The sequence below is a fragment of the Pseudopipra pipra genome, chromosome W (genome assembly GCF_036250125.1).
Source record: "Pseudopipra pipra isolate bDixPip1 chromosome W, bDixPip1.hap1, whole genome shotgun sequence".
NCBI classification, from domain to species: Eukaryota; Metazoa; Chordata; class Aves; order Passeriformes; family Pipridae; genus Pseudopipra; species Pseudopipra pipra.
In genome coordinates, this window is record NC_087580.1 from 39119334 (window position 1) to 39146082 (window position 26749).

Consider the following 26749-nt stretch of genomic DNA (forward strand, 5'->3'; position numbering starts at 1 on the left):
AAAATCTTCATCAATGCATACTGACTGAAAGTTTTGTTTTTCCCGTGTGTTCAGTTTGGCAGGAGCTAAAATTTCAGTAAAACACATCCCCTAATCTAGTAATGTAAATGAATATATCAACTCTAAAACCAACTTGAGGTGGTGTCCAAGCTGCCATATGTTGTGTGCTCTTAGTCCATCGGTGTTTTACCATCAGTATCTCCTGTTCCACAGACTTCACTTTTTTAGGATACTTTTCTATGTCTAGCTCCTTTCAAAAGCAGCAGACAAGGAGCTGTAAAAGTGTACCCAAACCTTACACTTCTGGGTTTAATGCACAGGAAGCAGTTGGTTTGGGTTGGTTTCTACAGCCCTAATTCTTCAGCCATGTGATAAAGGAGCCCAGCTGTGGGTTTTTTAAATATACGCAAGTATTTTATCAGCTCTGCTCGTTGCAAGGAACAGTTTGGACACGGACGTTAAAGGATAAAATAAAAACCTCAAATGGAAGAATAAAATCTAAAAGTGCCTTTGTTATTATTTACATGACTATTTTTTCCTGGCAGAAACATTATCTATGTAAAAAAAAAAATACCCACAAGCAAAATACTCCTTCTAGCTGCTAAGCAAACTTACAAACTGTGGGCAGTAGAGCCAGCAGAGCTCAGCAACCTGTGATACTTTCCAGTTGTTTCTATTCTCCCTTTAAAAATAAAAAAGAAAAGGGAAAAAAATGCTTGTCTGCATATCAAGTGCTCTCAAATAAAGACAGTCTTCCATGGTCAGTCCTAGGAACGCTGTAAGCCAGCCTAAATTACACAGCAATAGGCTTAGGGAAGGGACTGGAAGGTTGTTTGATTTGTTTTGGCTTTTGAAAGACTTTTCCACAGTGGAGGTTAAGAAAAATATTGGTTTGTCCCAAAGCCCTAGAAAATAGGAACTGAAAATAGGAATTTCCCAGGGACGCTGGCAATCTGGGGTGTTCCATGTCTCCTGAGAAGCTTGTTGTGCAGCTGGGAGTGCAGCTTTTCTGGGGGAAAAAGAGATGAATAAAATAATTTTTGGCTTTACCAAAGGCATCCAAATCCCAGCACCAATTCTAGAAAGGTGGTGTTAGAAAGAGGCACAGCTCAGCGTGGTTTGGGATGGAGGCTTCATGTTTTGCTGATATTTTCTGATAATAATTCCAAATATAAATGAGAAAATCAGGGTCTTTCACAAATGAATTCTCAAAAATGCCAGGAGAGGTTTGAAATGGTTTTCCAAACCTAGTACCTTGCTGAAAGGTCACCTTATTGAAGGCAAGTCAGGATGTTCAATTCTGAGATTTGGCTGGAAATATCCAAGATTTGTATCCTTGAGAATGCCTCTCAAGGCAAAAGTAAAAGGAGATAAATGATGTAAACTTGATCCACATTTTAAACCCACCACTTCACTGAGACGCCAGCAGAAATGTCTTTTTTATTACAAAACATTTTATTGTAGTTATTTACACCCATTCCTCGATAAGTGTATAAATGTAAACATTTATTATAGATGTATTTCTCTTATCTTACAGTCCATCCCTTGTTCAGGTTAAATGTCATTTTTTTTTAAGCATACAGGTGGTGAGGGGATTTCAGCTATATTCACAGAATATACATCTGCGTGCAGGGGAGGTCCACCAGCCCTAAGCCAGTGGTACAGACACTGTCCCGTTAGCTCTGCTCCTGCTCCTCGTGTGTACGCTGGACTCTGGGATCTCGTCGGCGTGATCCTCACTCTTCTTCTCCTTCAGGCTGTTGATGAACCTCAGGGTTATCTCATCCCATTCCTCGGGGAGCAGCATGAGCAGGAATACGATGCAGATGATGATGGTGGCTCCCAACCTCACCACGCTGAAGATCATTTTGTGCTTCACCAGATCCACGGCTGCAGGGAAGGAAACAACAACAACAACAACAACAACATCAAACGAGCAGTGGGATGTGTCACCAAAACCAGGACAAATCAAACTCTGTAGCTATTTTTTTAGTATTGGAAAGCAGGCATTACTTTATTACCTTGTTATTTCTATGCATTTATATACTTTAATAATAATCTATTACCATTATTATCAGGGTGCTTGTGGGGTCACTTCACCAGACACACACACCCACTTTCAATACTTTTCACTATTTTATGCATTTTTAGCAAACAAAGGAATTAATGCTCATTGGCTGTAAATTTCATAATCCTCTTCATTAATTAGTATTCTATCTTCTACTGGTTATTGATTGCTCGCTTCACATGCTAATTAATCCACATTTTCAGTCTTTTTGTTATCTTTTTCCCAGACAGAGAGTTTCAGCACAATTTCTGAATTGTCTTTGTTAGTTTTTACCTTGTCTCTGATTTCCAACATATGGATGATGGCATCAGAGCAGCCTGGCATGTCTCTGTGACCCATGTGCTGCACTCTGGCTGTGACAGTGGCCATGTAGCTCTCAGATCTTCAGAGCGAGCAGCACCCTTAGTTCAGAGAACAGCTTTGACCTGATAGCACAGTACTGGAAGTGCCATATCTCTTCCATCCCTCACCACCTCATGCAGGCTCTGAGGAAGCCTTGTGGGATCCAAGCCTCAAGGTTTCCATGTGAAAGGGTCTATGAGGAGCAGCTGAGGGAGCTGGGGGGGCTCAGCCTGGAGAAAAGGAGGCTCAGGGTGACCTTCTCACTCTCTACAACTCCCTGAGAGGAGGTTGTAGACAGGTGGGTGTTTGCCTCTCAGGTAACAAGTGATAGAGCAAATGGAAATGGCCTCAGGTTGGATATTAGGAAATATTTATTAATTGAAAGAATGGTTAAGGACTGGACCAGGCTCCTCAGGGAAGTGGTGGAGTCACCATCCCTGAAAGTGTTCAAGAAGTGAGTAGACGTGGCACTTCACTGTATGGTTAACTGGCCATGGGCATATTTTGTTGAGGGTTTGACGTGGAGGTCCAACCTCCAATCTCCTTGGAGATTTTGAAGGTCTTTTCCAACCTTAATGAATCTATGATTGCATGATTTCTTCTCTGAGAGGGAAGGCACTTTATGGTAACTCTTCATCTTCAACGGTTTGCACCAGCAGAATGTTTCCTTGGGCTGCACAGACCAGGGACTGGGAGAGAGCAGCACGTGGGTCAGAGAGCTGGAGTCGGTGCCTCCCAGACCCACAACCAGCACCAAGAGGGCACCTGAGCCCTTGGGCAGCCTCCTTCAGGTACTGATTGTTCTGCAGCTCTGACCTGCATCCCCCTAAAAATAGATGTTTCTTTGAAAACATGCTCAAATCCCAGGAGCGGCGAGGCTGAGAGGGTGGAAGAGCAGAGGCAGAGGCTATTCAGCAAGACAGCACTCTGGAATAAATTTCCACGTATACCCCCTGCCCTGGTGACAACAGATTTTGAGTATTTGGACAATAAGCTGCTTGTGCTGTCTGTGTGCCCGTGGGGTTATTTTTCCACCACCAGCCGTGGTACCTGCATTTCCAGGGACGCTGAGCACTGTGCCGATGGAGATCAGGATGGGGTATGTGAGCACGACACCAACGTTAACCAGGATATTGAAAGATAGGGAAAAACAGAGCAAATCATACATGATTACAGGGAAAAACACTAGAGTGAGATATTTCTCTTCCACTTCACCCTGCAAGTGTGATATCAGTATCCACACCACAATTATGTAGTTGTCACAAAGTGAGTGATTTTGGTTTTTATATTTAGGAGTGTGAAATGAGGGGAAGTTCTGACTGGTGTAATGGGAAGGGCTGGATGGCCTTTCACAAACTGTAATACCAAGGTTATCACACTCATATTTCATGGCTTTTCCCAAGCTTTAATCAGATACAAACAACCTGTTTTTGCTGCCAGAAACCTTCATTTGTTCCCCTACCAGAAGGGTGGTGATCCCAGCTTGCCCTCTTGGCTGAGGCTGTGTTGTCCTTGTCTCAGTGGGACATTTCCCTGACAAAAGGCTGCAAACTCTCCACCTGGACCACACCCCAAAGGTGACAGCAGCAGGAACTCATACTCTAAAGGACACTAAACACAATTAGCTGACGAATTTAACTGCAAACTAAGCAGACTGGGGCAAGACCACAGCCTTGGTGCCATGTTGAAGGCAAAATGAAATCTGACAGATATACAAATATTCAACACCTTAAATTTAGGCATTAGTTTTTTGGGGTTTTTTTACATGACAGCGTTACCAGCCAGCTACAATTTCCTTGGGAGATCAAAAGCAAGCTGCAGAAACTTCCAAAAATTCTCTTCTGGTCACTCAGTCCTGCTGCTGAGTCCCCTACACAAAAGGAGCAAAGGGTTGCTCCTCCTTGTCTACTTCATCAGGTTGTTCCCTCATGGCTGGGGTTATACACTTTGGTAGATTGATGGGTGATAAATTAGCCCCGCTTTTTGTCCCTCAGGTGCTCACAGAGGAGCTGAAATTCTGGTTCAAGGCGCTCACAGAGCTCAGCTGTCAGCCCAACCACGTCTCAGGATGGGCTGTGTACCAGGCATTCTCTTTGCTTCCATTTGATAAACGTGTAGTGGAGACAGAAACCTCTTCAATTATGAAATAATAGAGACTTCACTAAAGGAAAGGATGTTGTTATATCTGGAAATTAAAACGCCCCTGGGCTGAATCCAACAGATACTGTGCCTGGCTGGAGAATGGCAATTGTGGCTCAGGAAGAGGGAGCGTTATGGAAGGGCTGTGTGAGCCTTGCCCAGCACCTGCAGCACCCACAGAAAGGTGCCCCAGCACTGGGCATCCATGTGTCAGTGCACAAACACCCCACAGAGTGTGCCAGGAAGACACTGAGAACACACAGCCAAGCTATTCCAGAGACAGGGGAATTGGTGTGGAACTAGAGTAGGGATGAAAAAGTGAACCGTTAGTATGGGTGCTTCATGTTTACTCCCTGCTATTATTATCACTATTAATTATTAATTATAATTATCGCTTATATCTTAATTATTAATTATACATTAATAGTATTGTTTCATTAGGAATAATGAAAAATATAAATCATTTCCAAGGAGTACCAATTTGCACTGGGACCAGACTTAATCTGTGAGAGAGCTCTGATGTTTAGGAGGACGGGGAGAATTGTTTGTGCCAGAGGCTAATTTTGTATTGGTGGGGAGAAAAGAGCTGGAAAAATGAGTATTTTTTTTTTTATCACATACCTAACCAGAGGCCAGCTACTCCACACAGGTAACCCCAGGGCACAGCAGAGAAAGGGTACCAGTACTCCACTTTTGTAAAATACAGTATGATTGGGGTGACAGAGATGAAGATGAAATTGAAGAAGCCCAGGGTAGACACAAAATGAGCTGCTTCCCCCAAGTTTGCACTTCCAAGGAACATTTTGAACAAAACCTGCAAAGGAGAGGAGAGAGGAGGGGTTTAGAAGTCACGACAGTCATGGGAGCAAAGTTCTCCTGCACAAATTCATTACCGACGTGAGCAAACTCTGAAGCTGGGAGGCAAATTCTGATCCCACTACAACAAACTCCAAAATTTACACATACTTCACCCTCCTCAAGCCAAAAATAAACACAGCCACGCTCAGCCCAACCTGTTTCTGAGACATGACTGCCTTTTCCATCCCTCACCTTCCAGAGCAGCCACTGCTTCCAAGCATTCTCAGGTGTGCTGAGCTCACACCAGGGCTCCAAGCCCAGCAGGAGCCCAGCGTGTGCAGTGCAGGCCTGGGGTGAGCCCTGAATTCCCACTCAGAGAAAACAGCACATCCCACATCCAGGCTCTCCATTCCGCACGTGGAAAGTCCCTTTGAAACAGTGTTTTTAAACAGCGTTGGCATGATTAAAAAATTATCTTAAACTCCTTATAGCATAGCAATGAAGATTTCATTAAAGACTCATAAAGCAAAGCCACCCTGAATATTTGGCAGGTGACAACTAATTACCCTCATCGTGGATTTCCTGACGTGGTGACATCACCTGGTCACAACATGAATGATGCAGGAAATAAAACATTTATTTTACAGCCACTCTCTTTGTACTTGTGCATTTTTAACAGCTGATAATGGTGAATATAAGAACCCAAACGAACAGTCGTGACCTACCTTATTCAAGGCAGATGTGGAGGCTGATCCCACAGCATATGCCACCCCAATGATTGAATCTCCCTGGAAACCATCTGCATATGCCATCATCACAATTCCTGTGATTGCCATGATTGCTGCAACTATCTGCACAGACAAAGCAAGGCAGTGTAAAGCTCAGAGCTACTTCAGCCCATGGGAAGAGATCCTCACTGTGTGGGGTTCTCATGAGTGTCACTGGCTACTTTTTCTGACTTGGAGCATTCTTGTTTTCCCTTAAATGGGAAAAATTATGGGAGAAATGTAAAGCATAATGAAAGTGTGTGCACTGGTAGTGGTATGGATCTATAGCATTGCAAATTCTGCTGGGACCTACTGACAGGACCTGCACCATTACCTGTTTTATCAGCTAAACATTCCCTTTGGAAAGATTGCTCCAAGATCAAGAAATTCTAAGACATTGTGTTACATTATGCAACAAGGGAAGTATTTAGCAACACCCCAAATTTGATCTGAAATACAAACATTAGATGGCCAAACGTTCTGGACATTAGTCCAGGGGAATGACTCCTGTCTTGTGGAATGCCAGAGTACCACTGGGAGCTTTTCCAGGCTGTTCTGGCCAGCTTTCTTGGACAGACATGACCTAGTTTCTCCATGAAGCCTTTACCTTTGTGCTTAGGTTTCTGGCCTCATTTGGAAATCTCAGACAGGGCATCTAAGAAGCTTCAGAGAAAAAGAACAGGAATAATTAACTACACCATATCTGAAACCCTGGGTCCTGACTCCAAGGACCTTAAGAAAGTGACAGCGAGCCCAACATGTTTTATTCTTTGGAAAACTCCCCCTCTCCACCTAATTGCCCTCAGCATGTAAATAAGGAGTGGGAATTTCAAACACAATGAAGACCCAACTTCCATTGAGTGCAGAGGAAAAGGTGTTTCCTGAGTCAGTGTACAATTCCTGAGCCAACACCAAAGGGAGATGGGCACTTGCTTCTTGGAAAACATCACTGAACTCCAATTAAGAAATATTTGGGACTACACAAACCTAAGCTTCACATGCTTCAGCCCACAGACTTTAAAGGCATCTTGATCCAATCATGTGCCCTTCTGCAAAGCAGCCTGACTTTCAGAGCTCACAGTTTGACCAAGAGTCCCAGAAAATGCATTGATATTCCTGCCAAGCACTTGTGAGCCAGACTGAGGCAGTGAACACAAAAATCCCACAAAACAATTTTAACAGAGCCAGTCAGTCCCATGATTCAAGGGACACACAGGACAGGGACAAACACCTGACCCAGGTAAAGGTGTCCATACATGGGGAGACAATGGGAAACTCCCAGAGTAGAGACTACAGGTAGAAATGTTAGGGCTCCTAAATCTCATAGGTACCCAGGCCAACATCTTCACAGAGGAACTCATCTCCTGGTTGCAGCTTTACTTACTTCCCTCTCACCATGATCCCTATTTTACCAGTACCTGAGGCACACAGGTACACCCCTGGCATTGCAGTGGCTGTGGCAAAGGCAGTCAAAAATCACACTGCATGTCTGTGTTCCACCTTACTTCCATTTAAAACATCCAAGCTCCAAGATACAGGTCCACAAAGCTGCCACCTAAGCCTGAAGATATCACTGATACCTCCAAATTCACCATGAAATGGCACTTGAAATCCGAGTCCCCCAGCTTAATGATGTGGGCTGGAGTCACTTGTGTAATCACAGTCTCTCAGTGGTTTGATGAGATCTGAAAGGGCTTTAGCAAGAAGGGACCAAGACAGCTTCCCTCCTCTCCTTCCCAGGATCCCAGAAGTCAGGCCATCCTGGGAGACTCCACAGAAGTCCCAGCCTTGAAGCAATGCTGAATTACACCGAAGACCCCTCAGACATCCATGGCCTCTCCTCTCAGTTTCCAGAAGCCCCCCTTTCCCTGCTCCACTGCCTGGCTGGGTTCATCGCAGGCTGCACTAAACACCTTGCCTTGCACGTAATTCAGATGCAGCATTTCAGCTGTCAGCTGGAATATTTCAGCTGGAATGTTTCATGCAGTTTGTCTCACAAGGCAAACCAGAAGAGTCCAGTGCAGTTAACCCCTCCTTCCAAGGGAAAGGATCAAGATGTTGGGGTTGACAGAGAACCTGTCAGCAGCCTGGCAATTAGTGATGAGGAATTTAAACAACTTTTAGGAAATATTTACTGTAATGCCGACGAAACAAACGTAATGCAGCCCAGACCAAAGGTCACCAATCCAAATGTGTGTAGTGTCACCAATAGCATGTCACAGCATGCACAGTGTCTTCAGTGTCACCAATAAGAGTGTGTGCAGTATCTTCTGTATTACCAATTCAAGTATATACAGTTATTTATGCTTGAGACTTTTGACCAATTGTGTTGTGGCACGATAGAGTACAAAGAGTATAAAAGAAATACTTGAGAGCAATAAATAGCTTCCTGTTCACCTTACACCTGGACTACGTCTGATATCTGTGTCGCATTGGCCGTTCCGACATTATCAGCGACACCATATCACTCAACAAACAACCCCACAGTATCCTAACAAACCCTAATGGGATGCGGGATCCAGCTCAGTGTAACTGCATGACCCTTACAGACCTTTTGCACAGGAGAGCAACAACTCACATGCCTCACATGCACTCCCCAGCCCACCCCAAATGCACAGAGGGGGCTTCACTGTACCCACAGCATTCTCTTGATCTGGTTCCACGGAGATGAGAGTGTGATCTCTGAACTGCAGTCTGATTTTGCTGTCTATTTTTGGCAATTTCTCACCTAAGAAAAATAAATCCTCCTTAGAAAGGACGAAAACCAGACAAACGGTTAAACTGAGCCCCCCTGTGCTCTCCCCACTCTCTCAAGGCTGGACTGTTTGTTAAGCTATGTTTCAACACCCACATGTCCTCAAACTTGTTGTGGAGGGGGCAAGGAGAAGGAGATTTTTTAATTCTCTCACCTTTCCTGTCTGCAAATAACTATAATAAATAGCAAGCTAGAGCCCAGGGAAAACTGCTTCCAGTTAAATGCTCTCGGGATACAGTTTATCACAGCTGCCAGTTCCAGTCTAGGATAATCTTTATTCCACTCGAAGGGAGTGTCATCTCTCCCACTAGACACGGGGAGCAAACACACACGTGGGGCCTCACATGAAGCTGATGCTGGACTGGGATCTGGCAGAGTTCAGGCACACGGAGTGACTCTTGGGGTCGGTGCTGTGCCGGGCAAAGGCTTGCACTCGACGCTCCTCGTGGGTCCCTTCCACCTCAGCACGTTCTGTGATGGTGCGATGAGTTCCCTCTCTTTCAACACTTTTGTTCTTTTCAGGGCTCCTCGCTGCCCGGGGCCCGAAGCCCGCCTTCCGCGCGCCTGCTTCCCTGCCCGTTGTGGCGGCCGCAGCCAGGCGCTGAGTGCCCGCTCCCGGGCGGGCACGGCCGCTCGCTCCAGGAGTGGGGGGGCAGCGCCGGCGCCCCGAGGATTCCCGGGATTCCCTCGGCGGTTTCCAGGCAACGCTCCCCGCGCGCTCCTCGCTCCAGGGCCGAACGTGCGCAGCCAATGGGAGGCGGCGGAGTGGGCGGGGCGAGGCGGGGATTGGGCGGGGCGGGGGCGGGGCCGAGAGGGGCGGTTGGTGGGGTTTGGGTGGGAGCGGGCGGGGCCGGGAGCGGGAGCGCTGCCGCTGAGCGGCCCCCGGGCAGCGGCCCCCGGGGGAGAGACCCCCGGGCAGCGGCCCCCGGGGGAGGGACCCCCCGTGCGCGGCCCCCCGGCGAGCGACCCGCGGTGAACAACCCCTGGCAAGTGACCCCCGGGGAGGGAGCCCCGGTAAGTCACCCCCGAGGAGGGACCCCCGGTGAGTGAGCCCCGGGGACAGTCCCCCGGTGCGCGGCCCCCGGGGGTGTCTGTCCGGGGCTGGGCGCGTTCCTTCCCCGTGCAGAGCCGAGCGGGGCCGTGGCGGGAGCGGGGCCGGAGCGGAGCCGGCCGGGGGGGCAGAGGGGAGCCCTGAGCCGCCTTCTGCCGAGGGGGCTGCTGGAAAGGAGCCTGCGCTGGGAGGAGCGGGGGACGTGGCCCGAGGCTGAGGCAGGGGAGCTTCAGGTCAGCTCCTGGAGAAAGGTTTCTCCCTGTGTTTTTCGGGGGGGGCTCGGGCACTGCAATGGGTTGCCCGGGCGGAGCAGTCTACACTGCCAAGTAAAACAAAACAGACCGTGCAAAATAGAGGCCTGTGTTCCCCCCAAAGGGAATGCAGGCAGTTACAAACCAGGACAGTAAATCAAAGCTCAGAGCTTACATTCATGGTCCCCACAGTTGTATGACACATCAAACCAGTCCTCTGTTCATTACCCGTGTAGAACTCTCATCAAGAACCCCAAACTTTCTTGTGTGTGTTTGTATAGATATGTATAGATATGTATAGGTAGATAGATATACATACATAGATATGTATAGGTATATATTTGTGTGTATCTCTGTAAGATTCTCTATCTTCGGATGTGATGATATTGGCATGCTATTGTTGTGTGGCAACAAGTGGACTTAAAAGGTTGCAACACTTTAGGAGATCACCTTTCTGCTTATGGGTCCTATTTTTTAAAGAAGGTATCAAGAAAAGAACTCTTTAGCCAAATATAAGTTAAGACATTAATCAGAGCAAATGTATTGATTTTTATTTCCAATTGTACAACAAGTCATTCAACTATTTGCATACTCCAAAGCTGGGTTGGAAACTTTTCCCTCAGAAATAAGAAAAACTGTTTTCCGAGGCTGTTACTGACAGCCATGGCAGAGTTTCCAATAACAAGTCCCCATTCTTGAAATGCAAAACCTGAAAAATGAAACAAGCGTTAACCTGGAATTCTTGTTGCCAGCACTGATCTGGACAGAAGTTATTAGAGAGTGGAGCAAAGCTAGCACCACAAACAACCTTGGGCTCTGCATTCGTTGGTCATGGCAACAAAGTTCTGCTTTTCAACCCATCTGCTAAGGAAACCTTGCCAGAACTGTGAGCTTAGAACACTACTTTTCTTAAGAAGTTAGGAGGCCTTAATCCAGTGTACACAGATGAGACCCTGAAATAGGAGAGAGGCCAGTTGCTGATGATCAGTGCAGATGAGGAATGAGCTCTGCTGAGTAGGCTTCAAGCTTTGTGATTTTTACAAGTGGACTATTTCAAATCTGTTGTAGAAGAAACAGTCTTTTCTGTTTGATCAACTTTCCACTTTCAGAATACTGGAGTTTATCCCTCAAATTCAGCCTGTAGTTTCAAAAGCTAAAAATCCTTACAGGAAACCTTTCAGCCTCAGTAGCCAATTGCAACATGCCCAGGGAAGTTCAGCAACAGCACCATTGATTAAATGAACTGTTCTGGACCAGCCATCCCAGAGAGATTGAGCTCCAGTGCTAAACCCCATAGAGTGCCAAGTGCCATAAGAGCTGATTTTTGACTTCGCTGAGATTCTCTCTGGTTTCATTTGGTGTAGCTGGCACATCTGGAGCAAAGGGTCTGGGCAAAAGTACATCCTTAGAAGGGTCCAGTACAAATCATGTGACAAGATTAGCGATTTCTCTAATTGAGGAAGTATATTAGATACAGGAAGTATATTAGATACAGGAATGTATTTTTCTACCTCCTCTTTCCGCACTGCTGCTGTATTCCTTCATCATGCCCTGTGAGCAGTCCCAGTGCTCTGTGATTGACGCCATAAGGGACTTGCTAACAGGAACAAACACCTCCGAGACAAAAGGTGCCACCACAGGAACCTCTTGCTGCCCAAGAAGTGCCCAGGCTGCCACAACGACTGCACCTGAAGCCAAAGGATCCAGACCTTCTTTCCTGGGGGAAAGGGCTGCAGATTCCCTTTTTTCAGCCCTGCGCTGCAATGGACGGTCCCACCTTTTGAAAAATTGAATCCAGCTGAAGATTGCTGCCAGACAAAAGGTGCAACCACAGAAAAATCTAACTGCCTAAGAAGTGCCTAGGCTGCGCCAACATCTGCACCTCAAAGCCAAAGCTTCCAGACTTATTTTCCTGGTGGAAAGAGCTGCTGTTCCCTTTTTTCAGCCCTACGCTACAACAGCCTGTCTCACCTCCTGGAAAATTGAATCCAAATGAAGATTCCTGCCAGACAAAAGGTGCCACCACAGGAAACTCTTGCTGCCCAAGAAGTGCCCAGGCTGCCCCAACAACTGCACCTCAAAGCCAAAGCTTCCAGACTTTTTTCCTGGTGGAAAGAGCTGCTGTTCCCTTTTTTCAGCCCTGCGCTGCAATGGCCAGTCCCACCTCCTGGAAAATTGAATCCAACTGAAGATTCCTGCCAGACAATACGTGCCACCACGGAAAACTCTTCCTACCCAAGAAGTGCCCAGGCTGCTCCAAAAACTGCACCTGAAACCAAAGAATCCAGACGTTTTTTCCTGGCAGAAAGAGCTGCTGTTCCCTTTTTTCAGCCCTGCGCTGCAATGGCCGGTCCCACCTCCTGGAATTTTGAATCCAACTGAAGATTGCTGCCAGACAAAACGTGCCACCACAGAAAACTCTTTGCTGCCCCAGAAGTGCCAAGGCTACCCCAACAACTACACCTGAAGCCAAAGCTTCCAGACTTTTTTTCCTGGTGTTAAGAGCTGCTGTTCCCTTTTTTCAGCCCTGCGCTGCAATGGCCGGTCCCACCTCCTGGAATTTTGAATCCAAATGAAAATTTCTCCTAGACAAAAGGTGCCACCACAGAAAACTCTTTCTGCCCAAGAAGTGCCCAGGCTGCCCCAACAACTGCAAAGCCAAAGCCTCCAGACTTTTTTTCCTGGTAGAAAGAGCTGCTGTTCCCTTTTTTCAGGCCTGCGCTGCAATGGCCGGTCCCACCTCCTGAAAAATTTACTCGAAATGAAGATTGGTGCCAGACAAATGTGCCACCACAGAAAACTCTTTGCTGCCCCAGAAGTGCCCAGGCTGCACCACCTGCACCTGAAGCCAAAGGTTCCAGACTTTTTTTCCTAGCAGAAAGAGCTGCTGTTCCCTTTTTTCTGCCCTGCGCTTCAATGGCCGGTCCCACCTCCTGGAAAATAGAATGTAAATGAAGATTCCTCCTAGACAAAAGGTGCCACCACAGAAAACTCTTTGATGTCCAAGAAGTGCCCAGGCTGCCCCAACAACTGCACCTGAAAGCCGAAGCCTCCAGACTTTTTTTCCTGGTGGAAGGAGCTGCTGTTCCCTTTTTTCTGCCCTGCACTGCAATGGCCGGTCCCACCTCCTGGAAAATAGAATGTAAATAAAGATTCCTACAGACAAAAGGTGCCACCACAGAAAGTTCTTCCTGCCCAAAAAGTGTCCAGACTACCCGAACAACTGCAACTCAAAGCCAAAGCCTCCAGACTTTTTTACCTGGTGGAAAGAGCTGCTGTTCCCTTTTTTCTGCCCTGCACTGCAATGGCCTGTCCCACCTCCTGGAAAATTTACTCTAAATGAAGATTGCTGCCAGACAAAGGGTGCCACCACAGAAAGTTCTTGCTGCCCAAGAAGTGCCCAGGCTGCACCTACTGCACCTGAAGCCAAAGGTTCCAGACTTTTTTTTCCTTAGGGAAAGAGCTGCTGTTCCCTTTTTTCTGCCCTGTGCTGCAATGGCCGGTCTCACCTCCTGGAAAATAGAATGTAAATAAAGATTCCTCCTAGACAAAAGGTGCCACCACAGAAAACTCTTGCTGCCCAAGAAGTGCCCAGGCTGCCCCAACAACTACACCTGAAGCCAAAGAATCCAGACTTTTTTTCCTGGTAGAAAGAGCTGCTGTTCCCTTTTTTCAGGCCTGCGCTGCAATGGCCGGTCCCACCTCCTGGAAAATTGAATCCAACTGAAGATTCCTTCCAGACAAAAGGTGCCACCACAGAAAACTCTTTGATGTCCAAGAAGTGCCCAGGCTGCCCCAACAACTGCACCTGAAACCAAAGAATCCAGACTTTTTTACCTGGTGGATAGAGCTGCTGTTCCCTTTTTTCTGCCCTGCGCTGCAATGGCCGGTCCCACCTCCTGGAAAATTGAATCCAACTGATGATTCCTGCCAGACAAAAGGTGCCACCAGAAAAAGCTCTTTGCTGCGCAAGAAGTGCCCAGGCTTCCCCAACAACAGCACCTCCAAGCCAAAGCTTCCAGACTTTTTTTCCTGGTGGAAAGAGCTGCTGTTCCCTTTTTTCAGCCCTGTGCTGCAATGCCCCATCTCTCTGAAACAGGAGGCCAGGCCCAAAAGAGTTAACTAAGAAATTTGGGCCTGCTAACAAGCTACCAACATCCAAGATGATCTGTGTTCGTTCTGTTCTACTTACTGGACCAAAGCTTCAGAGAATAGTACAAGAACATGTAATAGGCCTGGAAGCAATAAATTAGAAATATAAACATGATCAGGTAGACATTTGAATAGGAGAAATAGGCCGGGAGCCAGGGCTTTTCCCAAGCTTCAGTGAGCGGGTCAAGAACAATGGAAGAGAAGAAGGGTCAGGCTGAAGAAGATGAGTTTATGCCCCCAGACCCCCCAAAATTGAGGGCCAAGAGAAGCACTGCCCCAAGCCTTCCCTGAGCTCCACCTATACTCCGCCTATTATTAATATGCATTGATAGATGTTGTAATCACTTGAATATGCATTTAATCACATCTGAAGATTGTATAAAAATGCTGATTTTGTGTGAAGCCTTTGAGCAAGTTGGTCCAGCGCGAGCTGGCTTGCTCCCAGCATCGAATAAACAAATACCTTGCTGCTTAAAGATAAAAAAAATCTCTGAGCAGTTTCTCGGACCAATTTTTCGGATTCACTTGGCGACCTGCAGCAGCACACCTTCTCCACCCGGCTGCGGAATCCCCCGGAGGACGGGACCCCCTTGGGCGCCCTCGGGTAAGTCTTTCTACCCGAAGGGGCTCCCTTCTTCGGTGGCTTCTTGCGGGGTCTGGACAAGAACACTGCCTGTTGATAAAAGGTATTTGTATCTGGTTTCTGGTTTTGTTTGTTCTGGTTCTGGATACCCGTGAGTCGAGGCGGGACGCCGTCTCGCAGGGGACACGGGAGAGGACGCTCTCCCGGGGGAATATCCCCTCTGGTCTGGTCTGGTCTGGTTTTGTTTGTATTTGGCCAAGTATTGTTATTGTGTACCTGATATATCTTGCTTACCTTGAAACATCCAGGAGCACATAGTTAAAGGTATTATCATGCTAAGAGTTGCCATATGAGAGGTAGTGCTGAAGAGTTAACTATAAGCACATCACTTTGGATAAGACCTAGAATTAAGATTTGTCAGTTTTGCAACTGTTAGTTATATGTATGAGCCTTGTGTAACAGATGTAAGGTTTGCCTCCCCGACAGACAAGGCTGGGTAGAACCAGTGTGCATATTGCAGAAAAGAGGGACACTGGAAGCAAGAATGCCCTGAATTAACAGGTGGAAATACAGGCACAGGAGAGGCTGTTGTTGCTTACAGAGTACTGAGTGAAGGGGGGGCCGGCAGGCCAGTGCTAGGGGACCTGCTGGTAAAAATTAAGCTAGGGGAAGAAAAAGAAGAATTAGATTTTCTAATTGATACCAGGGCTACATTTTCTGTTTTGAATTAATACCTAAAAGTGATAAATATGTTTAAGTCATGGGTGCCACTGGCCAATCAGAAAAGCTTTCTTTTGAAACCCCTAAAGTTCAAAACTGGAAAACAAATGGGAGTGCATCAGTTTTGGTATTTACCAAATTTATCCAAACTGGTATTGGGCAGAGACCTACTAGAAAATCTGGGAGCTGTAATAGAATTCAAACAAGGTAAAATTGAACTTAAGGTAAAGGAAGAACAATTAATAGCAGCTCTGAGTTTAGCAATGAGCTATGTGGAGCCAAGCCAGGGTAATTCAGATGTCAATCAAATTTTAGATCAGGTATACCCAGGAGTTTGGGCTACTGAAACACCAGGAAAGTCAAAAAGAGCAGCTCCCATTGAAATAGAATTACAGACAGGAGGAAACCCAGTAGTTAGGAAGCAATATGCACTGAAGCTGGAAGACAGAAGAGGAATTGAGCCAATAATAGACAACGTTTTGAAATTAAGGTTTTGTAGAGTGTGAATCAGATTGCAACACCCCAATTTTACCAGTCAAAAAGCCAAATGGAACACATAGGTTGGCTCAGGATTTAAGAGCAGTAAATAAAATAGCTAAAACATACATGCAGCTGTTGCAAACCTATATACCTTATTAACAATATTAAAAGGAAGTGTAATTTGGTTCACAGTATTAGACTTAAGAGATGCCTTTTTCTGCCTTCCCTTAACACAGGAAAGTCAAAGGATATTTGCCTTCAAGTGGGAAAATCTCACCACAGGAAGGAAAACTCATCTCATTTGGACAGTGTTACCTTAAGGGTTAGAAAATATTCCCACAGTTTTGGGAATTAATTAGCTAAAGAATTGGAACAATGGCAGTCACCACCGGGAAAGGGTGTACTTTTATAATATGTGAATGATCTATTGATTGTTACTGAAAAACAAGGAGAATGTGTTCAATGGACAGTACCAAATATGCCTTTGGCATAGTTCACGCTCATGGAGCAATTTGGAAAAAGAGGACTTTTAACTCTTCAAGGAAAAGTTGTGGAATATGCTGAAGAAACTCTATGATTATTAGAAGCTGTACAGCTCCCCTCTCAGGTGGCAATTATGCACTGCCAAGGACACCTGAAAGGTAACACTGTCCTGGAAATAAGAAACAGAAAAGCTGATGCAGAAGCTGAATTAGCTGCTGCAAGAAGTAAAGAACTATCAGTAGCAGCTTTAGTGCTAGAAGAACTAGACACAGATCAATAGGTAGAATATCAAAAAACTTAAGTGGATACATGAAAATGAAGGTAAGGTGTTAGACAATGGGTGAGGTTAATTAAAAACAGGTCAGTTAATACTGTTAGAAAAATTAGTGTGGCAATTTGTAAAAGTAAAACATGATAAAACTATTGGGGCTTAGACTCACTCTATTAGCATTTAAGGACTAGAGTAGCAGGACCAAATTTATTTATCACAATAGAGCCAGTCACATCCCAATGTGAACTTTGTCTTTAATACTGGAACAAAAATACACCAAAGGGCAATAAGTAAAGGGCATTTCCCAGGTGAAATTTGGCAAATTAATTTCTCTGAGCTCCCAAGAAAAGGAGGGGGTCCTGTTATCTCTTAGTTTTGACTGACACATTTTCTGGATGGCCTGAAGCTTTCCCATGTAGAAAAAAATGAATCAAAAGGAGTGGTTAAAGTCTTGTTGAATGAGATTATACCATGGTTTGGAATGCCTAAGAGCATCTCTTCAGATAGAGGTTCACACTTTTGTGCATGAATTGTACAAGCAATAAGTAAAGCACTAAAAATCAGTTGGCAACTGCATATGCCCTACAGACTCCAAGCAAATGGGCAAGTAGAAAAGATGAATCTAAAATATGTCAAGAAACAAATTTTCATTGGTATCAAGCTTTACCTATTGCTTTAATCAGGCTAAGGGTCAAGCCAAGATCAAGAGGGAAACTGAGTCCATTTGAAATTCTCTTGGGCAGACCCTACATGATGCAAGCTGTGAATAGTGAAGCTGTAGATCAAATCAGTAATCAATATGTGTGTGATCATGTTATGGCTGTAGGAAAACAATTGCAGAAAAATGCTACAGTGGTGTTAGAACACCAACCCAAGCAGCCTGATTGTAAGTTACATCCATTCAACCCTGGTGATCAGGTGTATGTTAAGAATCTTTCAGGAGATCCACCACGAGAGAAGTGGGATGGACCCCAGCAGGTGCTGATGACCACCTTCACAGTGATCTGGGTGAAAGAGAAACCCACGTGGATCCACTGCTCTCGAGTCAAGAGGGTTCCAGAGGAAGCATGGACCTCGGGAGAGGAATCATCTACTATCAAGCCTCCTCAATGCTGATCTTTGGACTGATAAGTACATTGGTGTTAAATCAAACTCTTGCCCCAAAATTATTATGGTCTCAGACCTATAATGGGAATTCTAGTCTATGATTTGCTATAAATACAGATATTCTGAATTCATCTGAACTGAACCAATACAATGCATCTGTTATAGTCCTCCAAGGAACAAGGGTACTGAATAATTGGTAAAATCCTGGTACCCCATACAATGCAAGTGTTTTAATAGGCACAGATCAGATGGTCACCCAGAACTGACGTTACTGTGAAATGTAATCAGTGGCTGATCAGTGTTGGCACACCTTCACTCTAGATAAATCAGTTTCTGTGATGTGTCAGTGGACATTCAGGGAAGGAAATATAACCAGGAGATTTCCAACCAGCAAATCTCCTACCACCCCATTGACTAAGACCACCACCAGTTCTACAACTCCTTCTTTAGCCTGTGAGAGTGTCCACAATTTAACTGATGCTGGACCTTACATGATTAGACACTCAAATGAGCAGAAGCTGTTGTTAGATCCCACATATTCACTGAAGAGGGTTCGAATAAACCTTCAAGTAAACACATCAAACATACAAAAAGATTGTCAGCCCTGTATTCAACAAAGCCTTAAAGGCTGGCATGCATGGATGATGGCCAGATCCCCTCGTACCAGAATTCAAAGAGATGTAACCGGATGGTTTGGCACAGGATTAAGTGTATTAAACACCATAGATCAAGAAGTATTAGTGAATAAACTAAGTGCTGTCACATCTGATCTAGGAAAATTCAAAGTCCCTTTAAGATCATCTTTGCTCACTTTGGCAGAAACACAATCATTGGCAGTTAAATTGTTAACATTAGTAGCTAACCACACTGCAAAGGATTTCACCAAAATTATCGACTATGCTGGTGTCATCCATAAAAGGTTTGCACTTGCAATACAATGTCTCCAAACTCAACAGTGGGTACAATCTGTAGCTGCAGGAATATTAAGAGAAGGAACTTCAGGAATATTACCACAGGAAGTAAGAGAAATAATAGCTAGAAACAGTTCTACTACACAATTTGAGAAAAATTACCAAGCGTGGTGGCAGTTAGTGAACTTCACTTACAACCCTCAACATGAACAAATTGAAGCTTATGTACTCACTATCAGTGCAGCTAAAGAAAATACCATCTTTCCTATCCTGACATTAGGAGCCATACACCAAAATGTGATTGTCAGACCCAGAGACCATAATGTTTGGGCAAGTTATGATCACACCAAGAAAAAGTGACAGTCAGTCAGTCCCGAGGCAAGTATTCCTAAAGGACAGTTAGGATATATCTGTGAAAATGCTGTAGTAGAAAATGAAGATTTATGCTTAGATACTGAAGATAGTGTGTGTACCTTTGAAATGCTTCCCCATACTAAAACCCAATCACAAGTCTATTATGTAGGAAATGGTTGTGCATGTGTTAGAATCTTTTGTGTTAATTTTACCGTAGATACTTGTCATGAAGTAGTGAGTGGTACTAATTTTTTTGTTTTACTAAAATAATAGGCTGTGACTTTGATTATATCATTCTAGTGACTACTAGACAACTGATTGAAGCTGATTATACAATGTATCATGATGTGCCAAAATTGCAGATAGGAATGAACATTAATCTTCTAAAGCAATGCTTAAACATCCTGATATAGAAGAACTGGTCCAGGAAGTAAACAGAACGACTAAACGAATGCTCTGCAAGTGGAACACAACACTGAGAATATAAAAACTGTCTTAACCAAAGTGGAAAAAGTGGGAGAACATCACTGGTTGGATATCTTTACTGGATACTCCCCCACGGCATCACAAGTGTTCCACTATTTGATACATTCAATATTGGTTTTAGGAGCTAGCATGATTATACTGCTGATCCTAATTATTTGGCTATGGTACAAATCAAGCATCATGGTTAGAAAGATGCAGATAATGTGGGCTGTGATGCACACCTACCAAAATCCATTAGAGCTTGACGAAGGAATTTGTAAATTCTAAACAGAAAGGGGGGAATGATATAGGAGGCTAGGCCCTAAAGAGTTACCTAAGAGATTTGGGTCTGCAAACAAGTTGATTTGGGCCTGCAAACAAGTTACCAATATTAAAACGATCTGTACCCGTTCTGTTCTACTTACTGGACCAAAGCTTAAGAGAATAGTACAAGAACATGTAATAGGCTTAGAAGCAATAAATTAGAAGTATAACAGGATCAGGTAGACATTTGAATAGGAGAAATAGGCCTGGAGCCAGGGCCTTTTCCAAGCTTCAGTGAGCGGGTCAAGAACAATGGAAAGGAAGAAGGATCAAGCTGAGGAAGAGGAGTTAGAGACCCCTGCCCTATGGATGAAGATCGGAACTACCCCTCGAAATGGGGTGCCAAGAGAAGCACCGCCCCAAGCCCCGCCTGAGCTCCACCTATACTCCGCCTATTATTAATATGCATTGATAGATGTTGAAATTACTTGAATATGCATTTAATCATATCTGAAAATTGTATAAAAGTGTTGATTTTCTGAGGAACCGGCGAGCAAGTGTTGAATTGCCAGGCCTGCCATGGTGAGTCTGATGTCTTCTGTCTCGCCTCTACGGGCTGGAAGAGGCAGCAACGGAGACTACCAGAAAGGGAAGAATGAAGTTCTCCGTACAGCTCTGATGATGTGGAGCGTTTCAATGGCCAGGTTTGAGACGGCAGGGCTGTCATCAGTCATGTCTTGAAGGGCTGGAAGAGAAAGGAAGAGAGCCAAGGTGAGAGGCCAGGGGTGTGGGGACGTGAGGAGCCCCTCCTGCCAGGGCCATCCCAGCCAGCTCTTGCCATGGCCAGGAGGGAGCAGGGCCCAAGGGGATCAGCTGGAAGGTGCCCTCACTCACCTTGGCAGATGAGCTGCAGCTCTGGCTGCTCCTGCTTCATGGACCTGGCGGCGATCCCTGGGAACACAGAGCCTGTCAGGCCCCAGAGGCACAGGTCCCCCGCAGTGACACTGCCAGCCCGGCCACACGGCCTCCTGCCCTGGCAGGGCTGAGCCCGGGGCCTTCCCGCATGGGGACGCCCCAGGGCTGGGCTGGCACAGGGCGGCAGCAGGCGCTCGGGGCCACTCGGGGCTCCACATGCCCTGGGCCGCATCCTGCTGCCGCTGCAGCAGCCGGGGCTGGGGCCGAGCTGCAGCGGGGTGGGGAGGGACCCCGGCCTTGTGGCTCACCCAGAAACTTGATGGCCAGCTTTCGCAGGGGCTCCTCTGGGCTCTCCAGGAACGGCAGGGCCTGGCGCACGTACTGGCCCACTCGGCTCCTGTCCTTTTCCAGCTGCAAAGAGCGCCAGGGCATGGAGGGAAGGCTGGGCTCAGGCTCTGCCCCTTGGCCGGGCACTCCCTGCCCCCAGCACGGGGCTCCCCTGCCCACAGAGCCCTGAGGCCTGGCCAGCAGCTGCTGGGGCCGGGCTTTGGGGGGAGCAGAGGGCTGGGTGCTCCTGGGGAGCCGTGGGGCGGCCCTGCCCCACAGCCCAGCTGGGCCAGGGCTCTATGGCAGCCTGGCTGCGGGGGCAAGGGAGCCTGGAAAAGAGCCCGCACGCCCCAGGGAAGGCAGCAGTGTGTGGGGCACAGGTTGGTGTCTGTGGGTGCAGCAGTGGACACAGGCACCCTGCCAGCCCCACACATTGGGCATCAGGGGCTGGGGCTTTGGGGCCGTCCTTACCAGGCACTCGGGAAACCTCCATGGCTCCTCCATGGTCACCAAGTCCTCAAGATCCCACCACTTCAGGAACCTGGCTGCACCAAACAGTGCTCTCCAAGAGGCCTGCACAGCAACAGAGAGCGGGCCATGGCACCGCAGCCCAGGGCACAGCACCCACATCCCTGCACCAAGGCCAGGAGGAGGCTGCAGGCGACCATGGACCAGGGCAGGAGGCACAGCAGCCTCCTGCCATGGGGACAACAGAGCCCACGAGTCCTCACCTCTGCCACACGCTTGTTCTCATTGTGCCAGTTGAAGTAGAATGGCACCAGACTCAGGTACACGTGTGGCTTTAGGCTCCTGCTCCTCTCTGTCGCCTCCATCAGCTCCTGGAAGAGGAGCATGGAGAGCTGCTGCAGCTGGCTGTGCTCCTGGTGCAAAGGAAGAGGAAAAGACCTCAGCACTGGCTTCTCCAGGCCCATCGGGGCACAGGCCTGAAAAGACACTGGGCCCAAAGTTTCCTGGCAGCACTCAGTGCCCACGATGAGGGGCACAGAGCCTTACGTTGTCAAAGAGTGGCCGCAGCGCCTCAAGCAACTTCAGGGCTATTGGGCTGGATATTTTGACCATTTGGAAGCGCAGAATGTTGATGAACGCGGAGAGGGTCATCTGAACTGCGTCCGTGTCTGCATCCTGCAGTAGCTCCAGGAGGCTTTCACTCAGGCTCCGCATGCTCATAGCCTGTGTGGAACACAATGCTGTGGTGCAGCCCCACGCTGCTGCCGCGGGGCCCAGAGGCCAAAGGTGCCTCCCAAAGGAGTCGGGCAGCTGAACGGGGAGGAGGAGAGCTGGGAGCAGCTGCCACAGCTGCCAAAGGCCAGCCAAGGCCAAGCTACTGCCTTGCACAGCCGCACGCTGCCGGCCCGGCTTCAGCCCCTGCCCCCTGCTCACCATTGCGGGATCCCTGCTGAGCACCACCAGGCCTCGGAGCGCCAGGCGACGCCTCTCCGGGCACTGACTGCGCAGGTGCCTGGAAATAATCTGCAGGACGCTGGGCCCATATTGTCTGGGGTTCAGGCAGTGCAGGACCTGAAAGGCAGGGAGCAGTGACAGGGTGCCCGGCCGGCAGGAGCCCAGACCCGCCCGGGGCTGGGCCCAGGCAGCAGCACAGGGTGCAGGCACCGTCCCGGGCGGCTGCGGCTGTGAGAGGGCAGAGAGGGGGAGGCAGCTGGGCCAGGCAGCGCTCGCCATCAGGCTCACCTCCACCAGGAACGCCAGGGCAGGCAGTTCCCACAGGGGGTCTCCCCTGCTGAGCCGTGGGAGCAGGCTGACAGCGATGCGGTGACCGAAGGGGCGGGAGACACGGCACAGCTCCCTGCAAGGGGGAATAAAGGTGCCAGAGACCCTGAGCCAGGTGGGCAAAGCTCTCCTGGGACTGACTCACACAGGCCTGGTCTTTGACCACCAGCCCAGGAGAGGACATGGGCACTTTGGGAGGTGGCTCCTCCTGTGCAGCCGCCCCTCTCCGCCTTTTCCACTGTGCTCAGCCATCCCTGGCTGCCAAGGCCCTCTGGCCCAGCACACGGGCACTGTGAGGGGTGGCCTGTGCACAGGGCAGAAATGACCTGTGGGGGTGTGGGGCAGTGGGGAGAAAGGGCTCTCACCTGGCCAGCAGACCCACTGCATAGTGGTGGCTGTCAGCCTTGAGGAGCATGTCCCAGCCACACTTGCGACCGATCGCCATCAACACGTCCTCATCCAGCAGCTGGCGCAGCAGGGCTTTAACGGTCTGCACTGTAAACCTGTGTGCAGAGTACAGCCCAGGTCAGGCACAGAGCCCTGGCCCCAGCCCCGAGGGCGTGGCAGGGAGAGGGGACTGGGATGGAGCACCTGTTGGGGTTGGGGGGAAGGCTGCGCTGCTCCCGGCATCGCCTCCAGAAGGTCTCAACCTCCTCTGACATCTCCTCTGTGCTGATGAAAACTTGGAAGAGCAGAGTCAGAAGGAGGCGCGGGAAATTGTCCTTCACTCCCCCTGGGCACCAGGAGTGGGACAGCTGGATGATCTCCCAGAGTGCCACAGTTCCCTGCCAAAGACAAAGCACCCAGAGACAGCTCTCAGGGCCCAGATGTCCATGTGGCAGGGCCCAAGCGTGGCAGGGACAGGCCAGAGGAGACACAGGGGGATCCCCCAGCCTGGTGTCCCTGAACATCCCCCTAAGCCAGGCTTGCAGCCTAGTGCCTGGGGCAGGGAGAAGCAGTGGTGAGGGAGGATGGAAAGGCATCCCAGAGGCAACCTGGGGGCGAGCAGAGGCCAGCTCAAGAAACTCACAGCCAGGGCAAAGACATCCCTCTCATCCCCATCAGAGGTGCGTCTCCTGTGCGCTGGCCAGTATTCCAGCACACAGAAGAGGATCTGCAGCACCGGCTCCTTAGTCCATCTGGAGGAGATGAGTGTCTTCCACATGGTGCGAGCAGCTCTGTGGAGTCACAACTCTGGCTCAGGGGGGTCTGGGACACAGCTCTGTGGCCTGGGCAGCTGCAGGGCCCAGGTGACAGAGCCACGGTGCCTTGTGGGGCAGGGAGGCAGATTGGCCTCAGGATTGGAGGCTGACATGCCAAAGCTGGCAAAGACAGGAGCTGGAATGTCCTGGAAGTCTCCATGTCTCTGGCACCCCATTTGTGAACGACTGTCCAGGGGGATGGAGTCTAAAGGCAGGTGAGCCCTCAAGGCAGGTGGGCCCCATACCTGTCACAGGCTGGGGCAGAGCGCAGCAGGGTCACTGCGACATCCGTGGGGTGTGCCTCGGTCAGCAGGACAAGAGTCTTGTCCAGCCTGTGCTCATCAGACACATTGGACGTGAGCCACTGGTGGATGCACCTGACTATGGCTGGCACCTGGAGGGGACACGGGGGACAGTTGGAGAGCTGCCAGAGCCAGTAACTTGCCCAGCTTCCCCCAAGAAGTGCTCCCCTTGCCACCACACTCTGCTGGTCTCAAAGGCTGAGGGGACCCAGAGCAGCCAGCGTGAGGGGCCACAGCATCCCTGGGGGACTGGAGCCCTGGCCACAGGCTGCTTACTTGCTTTGCTTTGTAGACACCATTCTCCACAAGCATATCCAGCAGGGCAGCGCTGGTCTGGGCATTGAAGAGGTTTGCCATGTCCCCAGTGGCCATGAAAGTGGCCTCTTCATGCCAAATGCACCTGATGAATCTGCAAACCAGCTACAGGAGAAAGGCAAGGAAGAGAGAGGGATGTCCCCTGGAGGGCCGCGACAGCGGTGCTGGGCTGAGCAGTGAGAGCAGGCCCAGCCCAGGCGGGGATGGCTGCAGGTACCTGTGCTGCCCTGCGGAAGCGGCCACGGGCACGGAACTGCTCTTCTGTCTGCTCCTGGCCTGCATCTGGCAAAGAGCGAGCGTGCTCAGAGCTGAGGGTGTGCGGGAGAGGCCGGAGAACACAGCCCAGGCCTGGGCTCCAGGAGCAGGCAGGGCCAGCCCCGGGATGCCCAGTGGATGGAGCACGGCTGCCAGGAGATCAGCCCCGGCCCCTCTGCCCCCCTCCCTTTCCCTGGGCATGTCCAGAGGGGATGGGCAGGATGAGGCCAAGGGGGCTGCAGCCACCAGCCCTGTGGCCCAGCTCCAGCACTCACCCTCCTGCGGGGGCTGCACCTGCTGCACCTCTTCAGGCTGCTGTGCTGGAGCAGCCCTAGGGCTTTCCTCCTTCTCCTCCTCCTTCACCCAGGCCAGCTTGGGCACCGTGGGGGGTCTCTGCTGCATGTCTCCGTCTGGTGTTATGGCTACCTGTAGCAGAGATGCCATGGAAAAGCTTTGGCTCCCCAAGTCCTGCAGTCGTGCCTTGAAGGCAGCTGCAAGAGAGAAGCCTGGGAAATGTCTCGCCTCATCCCGTCCCACTGTCTGGCCTCAAGGGCACCTGCCCCAGGGACTGGAGATGCCTTGAGCAGCCCCAGGTCCCCAGGTCCCACAGTCTGGCCTGGAGGATGCACAGGGGAGAGGTGGAGAGCTGCCAGAGTGAGCAACTTGCCCAGCTTCCCCCGAGAAATGCTTCCCTTCCCAGCACACTGTGCCAGCCTCAAAGGCTGAGGGGGCCCAGCGCACCCAGCTTGGGGGGCCACAGGCTGCTTACTTCAGCAGAGACAGCTCTCTCCTCAAGAAACTCCAGGCTGGGGGTATCGGCCAGGCGCTGAACAGGCGCGGCGTCAGTGCTCGCCACGCCCTCCATCGTTGTGGCGTCGGCCTCCTCCGTGAGACCAGGCAGCACAGAGTCACAGTGTGACACATCATCAGTGGACGTGGTGTCCCAGTGGGTTGTCTGATCACTGGTTGTGGTGTCACACTTTGCTGGGGCAGCAGTCGACGTGGTGCTGACATCAGGATTTGTCAGCTGGGTCGGGACGGTGTCAGACTGGGCCTGGACATCAGCTGGTGTGATCCTGGCCTTTCTACGCCGACTGCCCATGAATTTCATAAATGTCTGCAGGAGAAAGAAGGGCAGGGAAGGGAGGGATTTCCCCTGGAGGGCTGCGACAGCGGTGCTGGGCTGAGCAGTGAGAGCAGGCCCAGCCCAGGCGGGGATGGCTGCAGGTACCTGTGCTGCCCTGCGGAAGCGGCCACGGGCACGGAGCTGCTCTTCTGTCCGCTCCTGGCCTGCATCTGGCAAAGAGCGAGCGTGCTCAGAGCTGAGGGTGTGCCGGAGAGGCCGGAGAACACAGCCCAGGCCTGGGCTCCAGGAGCAGGCAGGGCCAGCCCCGGGATGCCCAGTGGATGGAGCACGGCTGCCAGGAGTTCAGCCCCTCTGCCCCCCTCCCTTTCCCTGGGCATGTCCAGAGCGGATGGGACAGGATGAGGTCAAGGGGACTGCAGCCACCAGCCCTGTGGCCCAGCTCCAGCACTCACCCTCCTGCGGGGGCTGCACCTGCTGCACCTCTTCAGGCTGCTGTGCTGGAGCAGCCCCAGGGCTTTCCTCCTCCTTCTTCCTCCGGAACAGCCTGAGCAGGCTGAAGCGTCTCCCTGCCATGCCACAGTCTGGTGTCCAGGGCACCTGCAAGAGAGAAAGAGAACCTCGGAGAAACTCCGGGCC

At 49.4% G+C, this 26749-nt stretch overlaps 1 long non-coding RNA gene and 2 pseudogenes across 1 annotated transcript; 1 reads left to right on the forward strand and 2 right to left on the reverse strand.

Annotated features, from left to right (window-relative positions):
* LOC135405243 (zinc finger protein 850-like) overlaps positions 1-26749 on the reverse strand; it is a 419536-nt pseudogene that overhangs the window by 109059 nt on the left and 283728 nt on the right.
* The window catches only part of LOC135405265 (zinc finger protein ZFP2-like), a 95679-nt pseudogene that overhangs the window by 54190 nt on the left and 14740 nt on the right, over positions 1-26749 (forward strand).
* LOC135405658 (uncharacterized) lies at positions 1486-3612 on the reverse strand. Its single transcript, XR_010425915.1, has 2 exons — positions 3461-3612; positions 1486-1890 (listed from the first exon to the last, which is right to left on the reverse strand). It is a non-coding gene; the product is annotated as an uncharacterized LOC135405658 (long non-coding RNA).